We start from the raw sequence: 17,792 nt of genomic DNA, 5'->3' as shown, positions 1-17,792 counted from the left end.
AGAGATTAAAACACTTGCCTCATCGAAAATACCTATAAACATATAAAACAACTAATTCTTGATACATTTTACATGGTCCTAAGAATCTCTAGGTATTTTACATTTTACATTTCTCAGGACTTAATGAAAGATTCATTTCAATGCATTTCTTTAAGACTTTGCAACAGATTAGAAAGATCTTGTTGAAAGTCACATCCATAAGGAGTGAAGTCATTCATGTATATCTCAACTGTGTCATGAAAACATTCAACAAGGATACTTAAGAGTGATCGTCTTGAAGGTAGCAGGGGCATTACAAAGGCCGAATGGAAGCACCCTATAAGCATAGGTACCCAAAGGGCATGTGAATGTGGTATTATCTTGGTCCTCAACATTGATCTGTATTTGGTTGTACCCACTATTACATCCAAGAAAGAGAATAATTTCTTCCGTGCAAGGCCATATAGTACTCGATTAATGAAGGGAAAAGGGAAAAGGTCCTTCTTTATATCATTTCTAAGTTCTCGATAGTCAATCAAGATCCTCCACTTCCCAGTTTTTCTTAGGGACTAAAATTAGAAGGGACACCCATTCACTATCTAAAATGGGGTATATGAACTTTTCATTGAGTAACTTTTGTAATTCCTCTTTTAGAATTTCCTTAAGACTTCGGTTCACCCTTCTCCATGTTTGACGCATAGGCTTGGATCCCTCTTTGGTGTAGATATGATGAGTACACCCTTCATCTCCTTATAATCCCAAGAAAAAGCATACAGGTGTTTCCTAAGCTCACTACATAATTTTTCTTCCTCCTCGGATGAGAGAGGGGCTGATCTTTAGAGTTCTAGATGGGCTAATCTCCACAACCTTGGAATGTTCTAGGCTGGAGTCAGTAGAGCACAAATCAGTCCAAGGATTACTCTCATATTCTTTCATCAGTTATTTAATTGACATGGTAGTGGGGGTTGATTTTACAAGATATAGTCAATAAGATAATCTTCATCAAGTTGACCCCCCATAAAAATATCTAGATTGCAAACTAGGTAGAGGGATGTCTGATAAAATTATTCCTATTCCTCATTGTTTAACCATAAGGGAAAATCATGCTCAATAGAGGGTTGAGTAGGAGGATACAACACATTTTTTTTTGAGATGTTCCCATTCTTAATGGTCATGTTCTCAACCCTCCAACTAATGTAGGTATTAGTAGTGGTTAACCAAGGTCTTCCTAGGATGAGAAGATAGCCTTTAAACTTGTCTTTAGGATGTAGGACTAGGAAATCAGTGGGGTACTTCGAGGAGTCAATGGCGACCATGAAATCCTTAATAAATCCCTCAAGCACTAATGTGGATCTATGTCAACGCTGCAATGTTGTAGTGGTCTTCCTCAAGGCTCCCACAAAGTTGAGCTTTAGCATGGTTTCCCCAGTCATCACATTGATTATATTCCCAAGGTCAATCAAGGTATTAGGGGTTGTAATCTCATCAATGTGCACATCCACTACTGTTCTACCAAGTTCCAAGTACTTTGGGGAGATTAACCTTCCAAGCATCAGATCATATAGTTGTTGAGAAACATTGATGGTGGGGATATCTCTTCTTTTTCTCCCAGGCCTTTTGAAATGTTCTTCCTTAATAAGCTTGTTGTAAATGGGAACATATTTGATGTTAGAAAATTATATATTATAGAGAAATGGAACACATAAAATATATTGTAGAAATATAAACATAGAAAACACATAAAACAAGAGAGGCATAGATATATGTGGTTCACCCAATTTGGGATACGTCAACAGAGAAACATCCATTCCTTCCTTTCTATATTATCCAGCAAACTGAAGAGATACAACCTACAACAGATCCGTTGTGATTCCCTCTTCGCTTCACAAAATATCCTCTCTCTTTCTCACTTAGAATATAGATCTACATAGACACAATACAATTCCCTCATATATAGCGAGGGGTTGCCTTCTAGGGCCAAAAACCCTAAATTAAACATAACTTCTACCATCATATATCCACCTAATGAATGACCCATATTGACTATGAAATTACAACATTTTACTAGGAAATTTTACATCTATTTTTAGCTTTGGGTGTGCTACCCTCGATCCCTCGCCGGGGGGGCTCCAAATAATCATTGTTACCCCCCCGAACCCCCGTAGCAGTGTACATTTTATGGGTGGTGTTTCTGCCACATTAAAAACTGCGGTCCAATGCAACGATACCTATGAATAAAGAAGATAATCAGGCTCCACACTCAACATTTGATGGCCTGGAAAAGGGGTATATTGACACACAATTTCTTCAATTATAAAAAAAATTCAGCCTCTTCTGGGGTCTATTGTTTAGGGTGGACCAACCTTTCACAATAAGGAGGTGCATTGGTTTGAGGAACACTCTCCTCGTTCACTTCTTCAATCTCTTCAGGTGGATAAGGTGGTTGATTATCTAGGAGTAGCGTCGCAGACCAAGGGTTCATCGCTTGAGTTTCCACAACATAAGGATAGGATGTCTCCCCACTATAAACTTCTTGTCCCTACTTATTCTTCAGGTTTTGATTTGGTTGAGTAGGCATTTGAGGTTGCTTAGGTCGGGTATGGTGAGGGAGATGCAGTTGAGGTTGAGGTGGAGGCAATAGAGTATGAGGTTGGCTTGTCTGAGGCTTCCACCCTTGTGAGGGGTTTCCCCATTAAGAAAATTTGGGTGGATATGCCTGGAATGGAGGGTGAACAAGCTGAGGAGGGTATTGAGGAGTATAAGTCCAAGGAGGAGGTGTGGACATGATGGATGAGTGGAAGGGTATCATGGCTAGAAAGGTTCATTTTGATTTGGATTGTAACGAGGATAATGTGCACCTTTCATGCCCTATTGATATGGCCAAGGCCCTCATGGCCTTCTTCGGTTAATGGAACATAGTTGCTATAAACCACCTTCTTCCCCTTGGTATATAGCCATCAGACCTGTTAGAGAGGTCCATTTGTCTATTGCATGGTTCTCTTCACAAGTTGAGAAGACTTCTATGATATTTAGTGGGCACTCATTCCTAGGGTGTCTCTTAGTGCATTTAGGGCAGAAGATAGCTACTTCCCTTTGTGATTCCTCTTTCTTCTTTTTAATTTTCATAGAATCAATTTATAGGGAAAACATATGCAACATTCCACTCTTAAAATATTCCAACATACTTCTTATCTCATGTTTGATGGTTTTTGTAGAGGGAGATGAAATAAACAAGCCTTGGCTAGACCTACCTTTTTTCCTAGCATCCCTAGAGTGATTCCTGAATACAATTTTCATGTAATCATAATGAAATTGGTAGATATATCCTTTAGATAACATCTTGAGGGATTCCATTACATCCTCCCTGATCCCTCAGAGAAGAACTAGCTTGAGTGACTTAGGGTCAAGGGTATAGTTAACACTCCTATAATTGACTTGGAATATTTCCTCATAGTCCTCTAAGGATTCATTAGGTCCAAGGTCATCCTAAATATTTCCTCCTTTATTATTTGGACGTAAACTAATCCCTATATTTCTCATTTAAAGCTTGTTTCATTTGGGCCCAAGTAGTGATGATACCTCCAGGTAAACTGATAAACTAGTACAAGGATGCATCTTTGAGGGTAGATGGAAACAACTTCAACTTTTGTTCATTGGAGGCATAGACATAGATCCTACATACAATGAAAAACTCAATCATGAAGGTGTGAGGATCCTTAGAAGTTAGGACATGGAAATTTGGAAGGGAAGCAAGGCTTCTATTCTTCATTATGGCCTCTCAAAGGGTTTCTCTAATAGGTAAAAACTCATTGTGCCTGTTCTTAGCAATGGTTTTGGTAGGTGATATAGGTTCTTCTTCTCCTATGGCTTCCTAAAAAAATTTAGGTTACTCACCTAAAGGGTTTCTAACTCCCATGTAGTTGGAGAGGGAAGTTCACAAAGAAGAATGAAGGTTGACCACTTGAGAGGGTGGGGTTTTTTTGGTAAGAATCTCCCTTGAATATTCCTACTCCTACAAGCCATAAAAGAACTAACTTTTTTTTTTTTGAATTTTCTCTTCCTTTTTTTTTAACTCTCAAATCAATAAAACTAATGTAAAACACAAAAAACAAATAACCCCTAAGTAGAAACAACACCTACTTTGACACCTCCCTAGAAATGACAGCAAAAAGTGATGAGCCCTAGTATTGAACCAAAAATGTTGCCAATCCCAAGGCTTCTCAACTTAAATTATCAAGCATGGGTTCATACAAACATAGAGGTGACAATGTTATATGGGTATCAGGTTAGGTTATACTCATGTCACCCTTATTGAATAGATTAGATCAAGATATTCAGAGACCAATCCTTCAACTAACTACAAATGTAATTTCTTATGAAAACATATTATGATTGCAAGGAGATGAACATGATTCTAACTACATAAATGAAAATGTAATTCACTAAATGTAAATTTTAATTGAAATTGCATGAAAGGAAGACGCTACTCTAGTTGAAAAAGTAAACCATTCTACTCTATTTGCACAATTAATCAAATAATTAGCCTACTTGCATGAATAATTTATCTATTTTCAACTTGCTTAAAAGTGAGGAATTCAATCTTCAAGACAACTATGAAAAAAAATGCTAAGTCTAATTCTACTTGTTGTCTTATATTTGCAGTGAGTAAAGGATAGGGTTGGAGTGGTCTTATAGTCTTCCTTAATCATGAAATCAAATATTTTGGGGCATTATTCAACTTCCAAATGCAAGGGTTGAAATATGGATCGAATCTGGTCGATGTAAGCAATGTTACAGGACTCCTACAGGAAGTGCTACAAGAGGTCCTATTTTGCTACAGAAGTGGGTCCAGGAGATTTTTCAGGACAAGAATCATATCTTGAATGTGAAGGAAGGTGTATTAATGTGAATTAATGTTAAATAAGGGTGTGGGAGCCCATTGTCCAAGATTAGTACCCCTTGGAGGCTTATATTGCAACAAAGTTTATGCCCACAGTGTCTTTCATTTGCCTTCAAAGAGTGGTCTCGATAGCAAAGTTTGGAAGCAATGTGAATTGTCTAGAAGAGAGAAGGAATGGTCTAGGTGGATGTGGAAGAGTGTTCCAACCCCTACAAGTCAACAAAAATCCCTGAGAATAATCAAGAACATTCATCAAATGATCAATATTACAACAAAATAAATTAACATGGAAAAGATGAGTTGAATTTTACTAAAATCTACTCTACCCTACAACACAAATCTAATAGCCAAATCAATGATAATAACTTCTAAGTAATAGAAAACAAGCATGCACAAGGATTACAATCCAACACTTACCAATTTCCAAGAAATCATAAACACATGTTTTTGGGTTGTTTTTGTAGATCTTCCAACCACTCTTCCCACAAGAAAGGTGATAGGAAAGCCCACAACTAAACTTTTTGTGATGTAATTCGTACTTGAACAAGAAAATAATTGCAATTAATTGAAGAAGAACAAGGAATGAATATAAGAGAGGGACTAAAGCCTCAGGATTGGGCCTAAACACAAGGGTTTCAACCCTCCAAAACTAACTTAGATGTAGGCCAACAATGAACTTCTCATTGAAATAAAATAAGAGAAACATACATCATATGAAAGATGAAAATAATTGTATCAAGCACGAGGCTCTCAGTAACTACTCCTATCTTCAACAAAAATTTGAATCCTAATGAGCCTTTAGGCTGGTCTATTTATACAAGAGTTAGTTGAAGGGAAGCTCCCTTGAAATGAGGAATGTTCCCCTCCAAAACATTGAAATTGGTGGATCTGGTTCCCTTTGATCTTCACATGCACTAAAGTTCCTCAAGTGTTAGTGAATTCGAGTTGTTGGTGAGGAACATTTGATCTCAACTCAATTTGGAGAGTTAATGAAGTTGATAATCCCCCTATATTATTTATGGATCCCTCCACCAAGCCCCTACATAGTAAATCTATCTAAAGATGCTTATTTTCCCCACATATTAATCACATTAGGCCATGAAATATGAAAATAATCCTTTAGTATTCTTACTAAGCATATTATGGCTAAAAATGTGAGTTAATGTGAGAAAATAAGAGTTTTAAGGGTTGGAGGATAACACAATGGACCTCAAAATATACCTATTGATGGGACCCATAAGAAGGATCACATGAATGTGCACCTGTATATGGTACGAGTCCACTATTCTACACCATGCAACTCATGGAGCTCCGCCCAACCAATCAACCTGATATGTCTAGGAATACCTGCCCCTCTCCCTATAAGTAGGCAACTCTTGTTGCATGCATGTCTATGTAGTCTTGGAGAGGGTTGGTGCTAGTAAATATTGCAAATTTGCTAGCTACCACTGTATATACTTGCACCTCATCAATGGGTAGACCTAGAGATGGATGCACCACTATCTCCAAGAGATCCTCCCTCATCTGATAGGAAACTCCATGCTTCACAATTCCACTTATCACCTGCAAAATTGTATTATCAAGTCCCAGTGTCTCCTTATGACCAATTTCTACAAATACTACCTCCGTGGAGGATTTCTATACATCTACATACTCCTCATCAATGGTTTTCCCCGAGGATGTATACTCATCCTCCTCATCATGGGCTCCACATGAGGCACTAGCTGATTCTCCAAGGATGGCCCATCATGCACACTATGCTCCACTATTTCTTTCTCATAATAAATGGGAACAAAGTTCTTCTCATAAATCTCCCCTACCAAACATGGTTGCATCTCTGATTTGCTGTCAAAAATCCTGATGGCTTCTAATGATCCTCAGAGGTGTATGCCTAAGAACCCATAGACTCAACTTTAAAAGAATAATCCTCATACTCAAAGTTAGAATAAATCCCCTCCTGACCCACTCTTTTCATCTCCTTGGTGTCACTCATGCATGAGTGGTCAGGTCCCTAAGTTTCCTTACAAATGAAGCAAAGGCCTTCCCTCCTTAGCTCATTCTTGTTTCATGGTTTGTCATCACAAATCCTAGGCAACTCCTCCTGGGTCAATTATCTTTTGAATAGCCTTATGTTTTTCTCAATGAACTTTTGGCTAGCTCATAAGTGGCAGGCGAACTCAACTGTTCATTGCTCCAAATTGTCAACAACTCATATTGCATCTTCTTACAAATGGTGTCATGGTCTCCCATAACTGGAGACAAAATGGTCAACATTTTTTCTTTTGACCATGTTAAGATTATGTTTCTTAATCATAAAGAACCATTGGAACATTTTATGGATCAATTCATCAACCCTAGATCAATCATGATTTCATATGTTTTGACCATGGCCATGATTTCTATAATATCAAGCTTCTTACCAAAGGTAGAGCTCGTATTGTTGTCAAAGTCCTAAAAGGTCTCTACTATTAGTCTGAAAGCTCTCCTCATAACATCATTGTTATAAGGAGGTATAGGTGCAGTTAGTCTTATGATGTTACTGAGACAAGATGTAACTAGAATTTTGGCCACTTCACAAGGTTCTTCCAAGAGCTTGTGTTTTACGAGAGAAAGCATAGTTTGTTTTAGAGACCAAATTAGTTTCTTCCCTTCTAATTGGTTGACTTAAGAAAGGAATCCATCCATTTCATCTATGGAATGAATTTCTCTATGACCGTCATGTGTTCTAAATATGTCCCAAGTAAAAGGATTTTATGTTGAATCTCTAGCTATTTATGTAGATATTTGGGTTGTTCTTTATGAATAATGGCATAGACTCCCTTTGAGAATGGTCTGTTGTTGGCCACTGCTATTTTATTAATGGAATATATGAAGGTTGTATCCATGTTTTTCTTAATGATGAAAAGTGTGTCAAGCACAATAGAAGTAGAAAATAGAAAATGACTCAATACATAGACCTTTGACCTGACTCAACAATGGTGGGCCAATTATATAAACCCTTATGTAAAACAAGGAAGACAACAGACTATCATCAATGCCAATATGCCTAGGAAAATTCATCACAACAGGACAACTTACAGGAATACAATGATACTGTGGATATCAAACCTTACCCAAATATTCACTAGTATACATTCATATAATTTAAATAATATTGATACAAACGAAGTAAGAAAAATTTCATGCAGATCATATGGTCATCACTGAAGGGTCCTTCGTTGAAGTGCCCAAGGGAAACTTTCATCAAAAATTCTGCAATAGTTTTATTGTACATGTGGTTTTGAGTAGATATTTGAGCTTATGTGGGAAATGTAATAAATGTAAATAGAAGGATAAGAAAAACTTAAACCAACACCATATTAATGCTTGGACAAGAGAAATACATGACCACAGTAATTCATGGTAATAGAGAACCTAGTTGGGGGTACCCTAATATTTCCTCTAATATGATATGCAACCTTTTTGCATTGTTGTAGAAAATGTCGCTAGTGAGTTGATTTCATACCATACTATCTTTTTGCCTCTATTCCACTATACACTCAAAATTGATGTTGGTGCTCGATCTTCAAGGGAAAACCCACCAGTAGATGTCAACTTCACTCCCCAAATAATTCTAGACTTGTGGTTTTGCACTTGGCTTCCTAGAATTAATGCTCATAAATAGGTTGGTTTCAAAAATTTGTGACAACTCTTATACTCTAAGAAATTCACATAGAACTTTCCTCAATTCATCTAACTCATGCCTTTCTACTGGGAAGATCAACATTTTATTTCATCATCTTGTCCCTTTGATAATGTTTAGGTTTGTGGATGAATTTCAATTACCAATGAAGGAAGAAAATATGTCTTTGTATGTTTCTCTTGGTTAGTGACAAATAAACCACTGCGGGTTCCTATAGTGGCTTGTTGAATGCAAATATTGTTGCTATTCCAATGCTCAAACTCATTCAACTCCTAGAGAATATTGTCATGGCTTCATATGCTCAAACTCCTTCAGCTCCTAGAGAATATTACCATGGCTTGATATGGTAGAAATGTTTGTGCTCCATGTCTAGACTAAGGTTATCACAAGTGTAAGCAGCCAACAATTTGTTAAACAAATATTTCGACCTACTTTTATACAATAGTTTGATTTTTGTAAGGGATAAATTGAGCAACCATAGAGAGGGAGAGATTTGACCTTTTTTTCAATGAAACTCAAGATGGAATTATGAATGGAATAGGGTTGAGTCCCTTCAACACTCTCGGACTTGACTATAAATAAACAATTAATCTTGCCTTCAATCCCTAGAGTGATGGACACCTGTAACGCACACTCCACAGGTGGCTCAGATCTTCAATATTACTCAGAACCAATGGAATTCATCCCATGGGATCCCCAATCCCTGCAATTTCTTTGGTCACGAAAACATTCTTATTGTTCGACTCAGTGTTTATCATTTTCTTCTCTTTGGAACGAGCTAGTCTACCTTCGATCTTGTTGTTGTAGTTTAATTTCCAGACTTGGCTTCATCAACAAAGGAAAACCCAATTCAGTCTCAAAATGCTGCGACCTCATCTAAATATTAAATCCCAACATAACTTTAACTTGGGTCCTTACAATCTTTAATCTGCAATTGAAATTTTAATGGGCCTACTCGAGAACATTACCCCTAGGTTCCATTAATTAAATATTTTTCTTTTATCTATAATTAAATTTCAATGGTTATTGTAAGTGGAGTTAACTAATCATTGTCTACACAGTGATCATTTCAGAAACTATACTCAAAATCTTAGCTACTGAACACCAACAAGATAATGAACCATATTTCACACTATTTAGATCATCCCTTAGGCTTAAATCTCAACAAATCATGACATGCAACCATCAAAACTATGATATAACCCTTATAAGCATTAATGGACATTGGTCTAAGTCTACTATGGCTAGCATAGCTATGGATCATGATCACCGTCCCACATGCATAATTGAAAAGAGGTAAGATCATGGCGGTTATGCAACATACAAAATATTCCACAAGTAAATGCGTAGCATAGATAGTCGAAACTTAGGCTACATCCTTTCAAGCATTAGAACATAATCATATACACATATTGTCTCATGCATAACTCTTCATCATCTTAAGAACCAAGATAGATCATAAGTTTAAAGATAGAACAACATATCAATGATCTCACCAATTTCACCTATTATGTTCCTTTTACTGAATTCAACTTGGACTACATTAAGGTACCATAAATTACCACATGCATCCATATAAAACCATCTCATGCAAGCCATTAACACAACTAATCTATTTCAAACACTAATATATATGACAACCTCATGTAGATGACTTCATAGTAGTATTAAGGAAATCATTACATACATACTCTATTGTGTTTATTGTCTCAATCCTACACATATCCCATGCACAAAAGTTCCTCACTGAGTGACCACTTATGTTAAAAGAGTGACAACATATCCAGTATTGCATCAACCCACATATTACATTCCTCTACTAAATTTTCCTTGGACTACATTAATGTCACATGCATCAAATTATCTTATAAAAGCCCCCAACACACAATAACTTTACTCATATATAATAGCCAGTCAATCATGAGTAATCTAACTCTTTGACACAAGTATTAACAGCTAATTACTATGATTCCACCACTACTCAAATACTTTAAGTGTCACATACATAGGACTACAATTATTTCCATACAGATAACACATCATCTATATAGTTGAGCTACATGATTTAATCACTTCAAAAGAAAGAAATAAACATAAGAGTGAGAAACCAAAATACAAACATTCCACACATATGAAGCCAACTAAAACATCAATTAGAGAGAGGAGCACCACCACCCAACCATGAATCACCTTTGATTCCCCCTGAGCCAAGGTTCTTGCCATGGATCAACTCCCCTCAATTGATCAATGCACTGGGTATTTAATACCCTCTTTCATGATTTAGTTTCCATTAGCGGCGTCTAGCTTTTATGGATTTTTTCCATTTTACTAGGCCATTTTGGGAAAATCTCATCTTTATCTCCCACGAGGATTCTCCTCATAAATCTTACCTTTATCTCTCGCAAAGCTTTTATGTTCAATGGATATTTATCTTCCATCCATGCAAGCTTATCTAGAATCACATCTAGAAGCTTTATCATGAAATATTCATCTCTATCCCATTCCTCAATGGGATTTGGTAGGAATCTCATCTCTCTTGGTGCTCCACCCTCCAAGTGATTTATTTTATTAATTTATTTAATAACATATTTGATTTTCATATTAAATACTATACCTAGCTTTCCTCATCTTAGGTTTAAAATAGTTTAACCCACAAAGGAGGGTATCACACTTAGATTTCCTCAGCTTAGGTTTGAAATAGTTGATCCCACAAAGGAGGGTATCACACCTAGCTTTATTGAGCTTAGGTTTACAATAATTTAACACACAAGGGAGGGGTGTTACATACTCCCCCCCTTAAAATTTACACCTTCCTTGGTGTATCCCTTCATCATGTTCTCGTTCATAGGTAGTTAGTTTCTAAATCCAAAACTGTCATGGCTCTACCATCTGATGCAAATATTTCAATGTACATTGGTTAGAAGGAGTGCTCCTAGCATATCTCCTTCCATAGCTACCTGTAACATTATTTTCAAACCATCCGTGAGAAGTTATAGATGCAGAAATTTAACTATGATAAATATCATGATCTATTACTCAATATTACTAAAGCAGTTATTGCTCATTTTTCATTTTATCTTAAGAATGTAGGTTCTCTTTTGGCATTCTTCCAAGCCTTTTTGTTCTTGTCGAACACCTGCTTCTTACAGTTTCTCTACATACAACACATCTATTAGCATATTTTCCACATCAATATGCCTGAAATGTCATAACAGATTAGTTCACATAACCATATATATTCATTATATATTTTCATCATATATATTCATCATAATCATATGTATGCCAAATTGAAATTAACCATGGTTACTTATCCTTGAACCACTTCTTACTTTCCTTCTTCTGTGCAACCTCCAGATTGATTTCCTGCCTAACATCTATCCAATGTCTTCAAGCATATCTGCACACAAGGTATATTATATGCACTAATATACATATCCTATTTCAATCATGTAACACATGTAATCATACGAGTACCATATGTACTGATGTACACAGTACCATCTATGCTAAAACCCGTCATACCATCCTTAGGATATCACCTGCATGACATAAGTTTTAACCACATGTTTTCCACTATGTTAGAATCATGCCAAACATTCCTTTATCTATTTCTGATAAATAGAACAACTATGCTTAGTTTATAAGGAATTCCCATGAGCATGGTTCATTTCTGTAATCCAAGAAAGTTTTATGTCAAGTGCAGATCATTTTCAGATTTCATTTGGTTGTAACACAATATCAATAGCATAGTATTGTATTCATGCATCTTTTCATCTTAATCATACCTTCTGCTTAATGTTCTAAAGAATACTATTAACTCATAGCTTTTGAAGTTTAATATTCATCATATCATACTTCATTCTTAATTAATTCATCTCGTATGATTTACTATTTCCCTTTTTATGCCTCAACAACTTGTTGGCCATGCATAATTTAGTGTAGTTATACATGAAATTTTTTACTACTTTCAATCCTACACCCCTTTTAGTTGTAAGTGTTTATGATCTCAAGTTACTTACATGTTAGCTCCTCTTTAACATTAAATCACCCTTAACCAAAAGATGAGTTATCCATTTTATGAATTCCTGTTTGAATTATGCAACATTTCTTATGTTGTCTAGACACATTATCAATGCAATCCAATAAGAGAACCTCCCAAAATTTCTTGGTACAAATTATGCATTTCAATTTGTATGATATCAATCTATTTAAATAGATTGTTAGATACCATTTAATTGACCCAGTGGTCCATACAATTTGTGCTACTTCATCAATTACTATGGTTTGTACTCAAGGATACTTATAGGTTCCATTATGCACATCCAATGAAATATGCATATGTCATGGTATATTATAACCTATTTAAGTTAGGTTCCCCTTAATCACACATTCTTCCAACTGAAGAAAAAATCACATTCCAAATGCATTATGTATAGATGCATTAATCAAAGGATTAAATTGAAAGACAATTTGTACAATTACTATTTCATGGAAACCTTTACCATGGTTGAATACTTAGAGTGGAACCTACTTATTTGACCCCCAAACTCTCATGAGGTATATAATTTTCCTTTGAATTTTTACTTATGAACGAGTTACCTTACTAAGGTTTAACATTTCCTTCTTTATATAATCATCCCCTCAAATATTAGGTGGGATTTTTTTCGATGTCCTTTCATAGCGATAATACCATTTATAATTTGTTTTATAACATGATGACCATAGTTTATTCTTTGACTAGAGTCAATTACCTCATATTCTCAAATAAACATGGTAAATTTTTTTTTTGTTTTATCATAAGTTTAGTTTTCCACAACATGTTTATCTTAATGATCACTCAACCAAAAACACACAAAACAATCCATGAAAATACATGGGTATATGCATCATTACACAAAAATAAAACAATGATACAACGAAGGACTCCCTGTATTAAAACAAGTTATACCCAACTCTAATGTGAATAACATGATGATATATGCTAATTACGTCAATGATAATAAGAAATATCACAATACTCACAAGCTCTCTCATTCTACATCATTGGAATGACTATTTCGCAATTCATAATATCATCCCTTATTTAGTTATTTTGACCACGCTCAACACTCAACCCTTATAGTAAACACATTCAAAATCCACTTACTAGAAATATTCAACCAATAAACCATACATATTACAGAGTCAATATAAGGCTTATGGTGAGTACATAAGAGGGATAATCTCTCACTTCATAACAATCTCTACATTAAAATACTATGACAAAAACACAGTAGCAAATAAACTTTGTTAAACAAATCTTTTTTCGACACACCACCACAATATGTGCACAACCTTTGGCATGATAAGAATTATCAACCATTATACCCTATAATTTGCACTTTCTCTACAAATTCTTATGCTATGAGAGTGGATGATGGCCACCCCATCATACACCCGCATGCTACTATACTTAATTTTACAAGATTTCCCCATATTTGATTGATTAACTACACATTCATTTTGAACAAGAACATACCACGAATTAATTGGGTCCATTTGCACATTTTTTTTTCCTTTCACAACCACAATTTTAAAATCTATTATCGAATTAACTAGCTTAGTAACTCAAGCATACTATAATCGAATTAACTAGCTTAGTAACTCAAGACATTTTTTTAAACTTATAAACAATCATTCCCTATTTGGTGGAGCTGTATATCCTTATTGAATCAATATTTCAATCTGTGCAGAAAATTTCAGAATTTCGATCAACATTTTCGGCACATTTTGTAATTAAATTAATTTTATTAAACCCACAAATATTCTTACATGCAGTTCATCCTACCTTTTGTTTCCTTACAATAGCTCTACTAAAAACACTACCACAACATTCAGTACAACAACTTAGATCCTTTTAGAATTTCGATCAACATTTTCGGCACATTTTGTAATTAAATAAATTTTATTAAACCCCGAAATATTCTTACATGCAGTTCATCCTACCTTTTGTTTCCTTACAATAGCTCAACTCAAAACACTACCAGAGCATTCGGTACATCAACTTAGATCCTTTTAGCATCAATTTTAAGTTTTTTTTTTTAATCTGAAGATTATCACAATCACTCTTACGTCACACTTCAATGCACAGAGGCTGACAGTTCCATTGGTCGATATAGAAAATTAATTATTCCATCCTTAGGTTTACAAGGTCAAAGAATGGAGTTAATTCAAGGGATGGAATCAGAGCGAGCTTAACTGCGAGCAAATTTATGAGGAGACTGATTTTATAATTCTTACAATGTTTGAACTTTCAGCTTGCGTGGCCTCATTCACAATATTGAAACGTATATATATATATATATATATATATATATATATATTGGGCATAACCATTGACCCCGGTGCTGAGAGTGTTAAAGAACACTAGAACCTGAAAGCTGAAGTAATGAATTGACTTCAAAGAATGAATGGCAGTAAACAATTATGCTACTATTAATCTAAGATTGGAAAACATCATCTAAAGCAACCCATCCTCCATAAATTTGAGGGCCCAAACTAATAACTTCATTAACTCATCATAATCATTAAACTTTGACATGGAAACTTTGAAAGTATTTACAAATCTGAAATTTGAAAAGGCACGGAAAGATCTGGGATATCCAAAGATACTGAAAATATTCACCACGACGTAGGTTCCAATCTGAATGAGTCCTTGGCAAGTCCTGAGTCCTTGGCAAGTCCTGCCTCTGGTGGTTAACACCTTCCTCTATTTAAAACTTCTAAAGAAGGGAGAAATAACGTGGTTCTTTGACTGTAGGCAATCCTACAGCCTCTCAAATAATCCAAAAAAACGATACTGCCCAAATTAACAATCTCGTGAGATTCAACTGATTTTAAAGTAATATTTACAAAATATTTCATGCCATCAACTTGATTTTTTAAAGCTCTGTAATCTTCTTTGGAAACTTATTTAATTGAAGCACAAAATTACCAACCATACGAAATCACTGATTTTCTCGATTAAGTTGCCATCTAGCATATACTGATAAATAAGGCCAACAAACCAAAAATTGATCATGAGGAATGAAAATATCACCATGGCCTGTGATTTGTTATAGCAGGTCACATTATATCGCAAACACTAATAAAATTACGTCCAAGGACTCGCTTCCTCACACAAGATTCCCATGGATATCATTTTGTCCCAAAAATTGTATTGCACACTAGACATTTGTGGTGACAAGTCTCCAATTTGCGTTGAATACAAGGCCCACAACAAGTGATAACACCTGGTAACTACAATTTCCTTGGGCCAATCGTGACAAACTCTGCGTTTTGATATTGCCTTGCATTCTTTGTTTTCTTTTCCACTCACGACGGAGGATAAGCAACTTCCTGCTTATACCCTCTTAACTCCTACAAAATCTTACTCCTACAGCTCTCAGATTTAACACTCAACTAGATAACATGATCGCTCATCCAAAGATCAAGCTGCCTTATTTGTGCACAACTTCAACAAATAGGAGTGTAACACATTCGATTGAATGAGAGGATAAGAATTATCTTTTTTTTTTTTCCACCGGGATAAGATAACGTTGTATGGATAACCTACCACAAATCATAACGATGAGGATTATCATCCTCTCAACCTATCGCCTTCAACCCCGCGTAGGTTCTTTCAATCAACAGCGGCTATGATTTTTCTGCGTCTTTTACTGAAACCGTATCGTTGGCCTTCATAATTCCAACTTATGAAAAAGCACCCAAAAGGTTCGGTACTTCCAATTACCGAAGGAAACAGTGGCTACGGTTTTCTCGGTGATCTTTTATGGAACAATATCACTGGCTTTGTGACCAACTGCCATCCCTCCTTCCTTCACACTGTGTTTTTTTTTTACTTGCATAACTAGGAAAAGCGCACGTAGTTAAAGTTTAGATAAAACATATCTCCAGGCTTATTTTCAACTAAATATCGGATGGATAAGGCTAAGAGTTCTGTAACTCTATCCAAAGCTCGTCTATGCTTTGATAGGAATAATCATTATCCCACAGTAAACAACATGAAAGGAATTGAATCCCAGCTTTTCCTACCTCACCTACCTTCAACTTGGTGATAAAGCGATCACCCATAGTGCTCCGACCCTTTTTCCGTGGCATTCATGTTGAAATAATAATCTCAACTGCAGGTTTATTTGATTTGCGATGCGATCTATCGCATATCGCAAATCGCAAACTCATCCTGTCACCTTCCGTTATGTGCTGTGTTTTCTGTCGATTGCCATGGTGCGATGCGATTTGATCGCATATTGCAGATCGCACCATATGTATGTGCTCCATTTTTGTGTTCCGCCAAATGCGATTTCTGCGATGCGATCTAAATGAAGTCAATGGTTGAAGTACAGGCCAGCAGCAAATGAAATTGACGTGAAGTAAAAGTTTCTTTACCGCCAGTAAATGTCAGTAAAACAGTAAATGCAATTTACTGTGGGTTGGTAAGTTTTGGTGAAGTTTTTAATTTTATTTCAGTGGGAGTATGGGCTCAAGTAATAATTGGTAAAAGCATTTAATTTTTATTATTTCTCTTACGGAAGCATGGGAAGTGAAAACGTGAAGTAAGTTCTTATTGGTGGCATACATACTCAGAAGGGAATATGAGGAATCTGCCGATTATCTTCTGCTGGGGAGTGTGGCTTGCGAGAAATAAGAGTCTGTTCCAAGACCAAATTACACCGCCCTCAGCCATTGCCTCTAATATAGCAGCCATCTTTCACTCTCTGCCTCCCCCTGAAGCAAAGAAAACCAGATCAATTCAAAACAATCTCATAATTCAGGAGGATATCCCATGTGGCTTCTTTGATGGAGCCTCTCAAAATAATCGGGCCGGCGCAGGCATGAGCATACACATCAATTCAGAACACATTCTAAAAGCCTCAGTTGGGCTGGGTCCAGGAACAAACAATTTTGCAGAACTCTCCTCTTTGCGCCTACTTCTTTGCTGGCTTCAACACAAACACATAAACTCAATACAGTTATTTGGGGACTCTCTAAACGTTATAAATTGGATCAATGGTTTAGCTGCTTGCCAAAATCAAATTTTAATGACAATTGTTGAAGAGATTTTATACCTGAAGACTCTCTTTAACAGGTTTTCATTATGTCATATCTACAGGGAAAGGAACGAAGAAGCCGATCAGTTATCTAAGGCAGGTATACTACAGGATCCGGACAGCTGGGCGATAGAAGAGA

The sequence above is a fragment of the Pinus tabuliformis genome, chromosome 8, assembly GCF_031772625.1.
Source record: "Pinus tabuliformis cultivar Carrire ecotype Pingquan chromosome 8, CPIR1, whole genome shotgun sequence".
In the NCBI taxonomy this organism is placed as follows: domain Eukaryota; kingdom Viridiplantae; phylum Streptophyta; class Pinopsida; order Pinales; family Pinaceae; genus Pinus; species Pinus tabuliformis.
The sequence above is the reverse complement of the archived record's forward strand: the minus strand, read 5'-3'. Positions refer to the sequence as shown.